The following is a 5,091-nucleotide window of genomic DNA, read 5'->3' as shown; positions in this document are numbered from 1 at the left end:
TTGCCAAAAAAGTGTAGCCAGGCCTCAGAGGGGTGTAGATGGTAAATCGGCCCAGCATTGTTATTGTTTGTTTGATCCATAGATTTTAGTAATCTTTGATTCAGTTTTCCCAATTAGTTTTAATGTATCAGACTTAACTAATCCAATAAATCCAGATTTATACTCAATTAATCAATAATCTAAAATTAATAAAATAAAATATGTAAAAAGGGGAATTATGGGAAATTAGGGTTAAATTAAGTGACGGTTCAGCTCCTCACTCTCAGACCCCTTTCGTTCTCACATCTCTCTTGCCTCACCGGAAATCGCTCCGCCGCGCCGGAGGCGGCGGAGCTCGGCCAAGTTCAAAACTACATTCGCCAATCAATCCGTCTCCGCCTCCTCTTTCTAGATACGAGACCTCTTTCCCCATATTCTATCTCAATCCCCTCCAATCTGAACCACAAAGTAACCCTAGATCTAAGCCAAGACGAAATTAAACACTACCGGATGTGAGTTCGACCTCGAGGCCTTGGGTTTTTCGATCAATATGGCGAACCGAACATCATAACATCAAAGAATGACCAATAATGTATGAGCACGAAGGGTAGGAGAACTTACCGGTGACGGAGATTTTCGGAGATGCTCAAAATACCAGAGGTAAGATTCTTCGTTTCTGATAACCTTCTTTTACTCCTCTTCTACTTTAGGATTCTTCTTCTCCCAATTTCTGAATTTGTCTTGGATGTGTTCTTGAGCGAAGGTGATACCGTTGTTGATATGCTGGTGGTGTTGAAGCCTGAATGAATGTTGAAGCTTGTCGCCGAACTGAAGATGAAGATGGTGGTTCACTTATCACTGAGGCAGAGGTTGCAACGAGTCTCAAGCTCGTGAAGGATGAATTGAAGATGATATCAAGGCTGTGATGTAAGGGATGAAGAGTGTATGAAGATGAAGCAAATTGTGTGCAAGAGGAGAAGATGAATGGTGAAGCCGAGAGAGTTCAGAGATGAAGCTTAGAGGAGGATGCAGTGAGTGGAAGCAATGGTTGAAGATGATGAATCAAGTGGATGGTGAAGAAAAAGTGGAGTGATGAAGAAGAATGGATCAATGAAGTAGCGTGTGAAGATTGAAAATGGTGGAGAGAGTGGAAGAATGATGAGCGTGAACTTGGAAAAATGGTGGAGGGGCTTGAATGAAGGTGGAGCAGAGTATATATAGGTGAGTTTCTTTCCCATTTTCTGTTAGATGATTCTGTTAGATTTCAGTTAGGGATCTCTTTCTGTTAATTGGTAGTTGGGTTAGTTGTAACCGAATTCAGGTAGTTAGTTATTCTGTTATGAACTGAATGAGAGTTGGTCGTAGGTTGTTAGGTAATTGGTTAAAGGCTGAAAGTTAGTTATAAATTCTGTTTGACAGGTTTGGTAGTTTGTTAGGAGGTTAGGATATGTTGTTAAAACGGTTAGAAGTTTGTTATGAATATGGTTTAAAACTGGTTAGAGGGATACTGTTAGGTTAGAGGGAGAAGAAATTAGATACCAAATGGTTATTGGGATTGCTAGTTGAAAATAGTTTAGTGTATGCTGCAGGTTTTATCGCGACTAAAAATTATGAGAAAACAGAGTTTGAATAAGTCTGAAACTGCATCTAAAATATGAATGGTTTTGGTTATGCTGTTTGTATTGATTTTCATAATTTGATGTGGGTCTGAACTGAAAGAGCTTGACTTTGAATGTGGTTTTTTCTAATTTCGGTTAGTCTACTATGCAGAATATCTTATTTTTCTGTTGACGCGAGTCCGGTTTGAATGCGTAACTACTGTTGGCAATTAGCTTTAGTTAAATGAGGCTTTGAACTGAACTAAATTATGCACTGGATAAAAATTGGGCATCGTTTTGAATCCAATTCTGTGTTGACTGTCTTGATTTTTCTTGTTTCTTTTCTTGTACTTGCAGGTTTGTGAATGAAGCTTTTTCTTTGTGCAGTAATACAGGGCTGAGTTGGCTTGACATTTGTTTGGTGAAGCAAATCAATAGCAAGATTTTGGCATTGGTGACATGGGACTGTTTGTGTGTGTAAAGGCTGCTGGTTTTGGATGTGTTATATAAGGCGCAGTATACTCAAGGCCGAAGTGAAGTTCAAAAGAGTGGCATGGAGATGTACTGGATGTTTATTACTGGCTGCATGATACAGGCGGTGGGGGTCTCAAAGATGAAGAGAAAACGAAGACTAACATAGAGAATAGATTTAGGACAATTTTGTAATGCTTATCTCTATGTAAATGGATAGATTTGTTGTTATAATTTTGTAGTGAATTGGATATTTGGATGAATAGGATTTTGTAATGAGTTTGAAATTGTAAAATGTAATGTGATGGACTTGAGATAAATAAAGTGTACTTTGTGACTTTCAATAGAGTATGTGATGTAGCTTTTGGTCTTTGTAATGTATCCTTGAATTTTGTAATTGAATTTTGTAATGAGACTTTAAATAAATCATTCTTGAAATAGAAGCCCCAATTTTTAGATCCTTGATCCTAATGTCAGGTTTATTTACTAATGATGCATGGTGAGTTAGATGACCTAATGAATGAAATTATGAGACGCATAAGCCAATTATAACTAAAATCAGATGGGCAAATTTTGGGGTGCAACAGCTGCCCCTATTTAATCGTCTTAAACCTGAATGAGATTGGCGTCAGCTTTTCAAACATTCAAGGTAGAAGATGATTAAATATCAAGTGAACCTGAAAATTTGCCTTATGAGAGATAGAATCCACTGGGGAAAGTGATAGTGTCATTTATTGAGGAGAACTGCGTCAATTCTGGATTGAACGAAGTAACTCTGGGTTAGAAATGAAATAGAATTCAACTCTGAGTTGAAGAAGAAAAGTGGGTTAACTCTGGGTTGAAGAACGGAGAAAAGTCAACTCTGGGTTAGATAAAAGATAAACATCGATTCTGGATCGAGAAGGGAAAGAAGAACATCAACTCTGGGTCGAAGATAAGATGAGGATATCAACTCTGGGTTGAGAAAAGGAAAGAAGAACAATTAGGGATGATCGTCAACTCTGGGTTGAGAAGAAAATAAAGAAAGAAAACCGTCAACTCTGGGTTGAGGAAAAAATCAGGAAAGAAGACTGTCAACTCTGGGTTGAGTAGGAGAGGTAAAAGATAACTATCAACTCTGGGTTGAAAGGGAAAAGAAACAAGACAACCATCAACTCTGGGTTGAGTGGGAAAAAAGATAAGGGATCAACTCTAGGTTGAATAAAAGATGACTATTAACTCTGGGTCGAATGGGAAAAAGACAAGAATCAACTCTGGGTTGAAATAAAAGGTGACCGTCAACTCTGGGTGAGTGGGAAAAAGATAAGCATCAACTCTGGGTTGAAAAGACAAACATCAACTCTGGGTTGAATAAAGGGTGACCGTCAACTCTGGGTGAGTGGGAAAGAAACAAGACATCCATCAACTCTGGGTTGAGTGGGAAAAGGATAACCATCAACTCTGGGTTGAAAAGACAAACATCAACTCTGAGTTGAATAAAGGGTGACCGTCAACTCTGGGTGAGTGGGAAAAAGATAAGCATCAACTCTGGGTTGAAAAGACAAACATCAACTCTGGGTTGAATAAAGGGTGGCCGTCAACTCTGGGTGAGTGGGAAAAAGTAGTTAACTCGGGGTTAAAAGATGAAAGGAAGGTCAACTCTAGGTCGAACACAAAGACACCAACTCTGGGTTGAAGCAAGATAAACATGATTGACTTGAGGAGATGACACCACGATGGTAACTCTGAGTGCCCCAGTGGAATATCAATTGATTGCTTGTAGAGAACCCATATGATGAGTAACTTGGCTTATGCTTCACATGCAAATGTTTGATTTATTTGTGCACTTCTGGAAATGCAATGCAAGGGATTCTATATGCAGTGTACTGATGCATTGTTCAGGGTTTCTGCTTTGATGTGGAATAGATTAGGTGGAGTTCTGAACTCTGCTTGATTCAAGATGGGGTGGATGGCCCTGCTTTGTTGATGATCGGATCATGCGGGTGAAATGATAATGAAAATGCAATGATATGCATGATGATTGTATGATTATGAGTGCAATGATTGTCTCCGAGATACCAGGAGTGGATGGAGTATGCCCTTGTGGAAGGTTGTTGCTTGAAGGACAACACTTGTGAGGGTGAGGTGTTTTTAGTTTGACTCCTCGACACTTGTCTTGATATCTGACACTTGCTTGGGGATGGAAGAAAGAATTGTCACTAGCTTGCCCCAGCTTGTATGACCTTTTGAGATAGAATTTTGACATGCTTGAATCATGGTGATGTGCAATGGTCTGCCCCAGATTGAAAGGAACTCTTCCACCAGATGGGTGCTTCAGAGACTTGCTTTGTGGATGACCAACCTTCGCCCTTGTAAGATTACTCGATTGGGACTTCAATGTTGGACTTTCCTTGGTATCAAGTACTTACTTTCTGATTAGAGACAATTCTGTTTTGCAAGAGATAATGAGAAATGCAATGCACACGTTAATCTCAAAGAAAAAGTTTTATTTGTCAAAATGTTGTATTGATACTAACACGAGTGACACAGCAACATTAGGAGTCAGTTTGACATGATTTTACAGTTTGTATGCTTTCGGAACGAACCCTGCTTCAATTAGGACTTTTGAGGGTTGTAACGTGGTCGGGTTCACGGTTTAAGAAACAAAGGATAAAGGCTCAAGTTCTACTTAACCCACCCCTTCTTCGTGATGTTCTCCAGTCCTACATTCAGCTAGCTTGACACGAGTGTTCGCCTTTCAGGAAGGATAGTGATGGATGAGGATCTTTTATGGCATCGATGGAGATGGCAGTCACCCTTTAGTGCTTTCGTTGATGGTCACGACAACAACTTGTCCCTTGGAGGATTTTTCTTTCGCTTTGCCTTTTGCTTTCCCTAATTTTTGCCTGGACAAAAAAATCTCTTTTGATTTTGGATTTCGTTGTCCAGCGGGATATGCCCTAATTTTTGCCTAAGTCATTTGCTTCAAAGCTTTTCTTTTCTATTTGACTTAGCGGGCTATTGTTTCTTTTTTTTATCATGATTCATAACTTTCTTTTCATTC

The 5,091-nt window shown here is 39.3% G+C and overlaps 1 long non-coding RNA gene across 1 annotated transcript; it reads left to right on the top strand.

Moving 5' to 3' along the window:
- The first annotated feature begins 227 nt into the window (after positions 1-227).
- LOC131651778 (uncharacterized) lies at positions 228-2,808 on the top strand. The gene is made up of 3 exons (XR_009298493.1): positions 228-639; positions 743-1,200; positions 1,935-2,808. It is a non-coding gene; the product is annotated as an uncharacterized LOC131651778 (long non-coding RNA).
- Positions 2,809-5,091: the final 2,283 nt, after the last annotated feature.

Source organism: Vicia villosa, linkage group LG2 (assembly GCF_029867415.1).
Source record: "Vicia villosa cultivar HV-30 ecotype Madison, WI linkage group LG2, Vvil1.0, whole genome shotgun sequence".
NCBI classification, from domain to species: domain Eukaryota; kingdom Viridiplantae; phylum Streptophyta; class Magnoliopsida; order Fabales; family Fabaceae; genus Vicia; species Vicia villosa.
The sequence above is the reverse complement of the archived record's forward strand: the minus strand, read 5'-3'. Positions and strand labels throughout refer to the sequence as shown.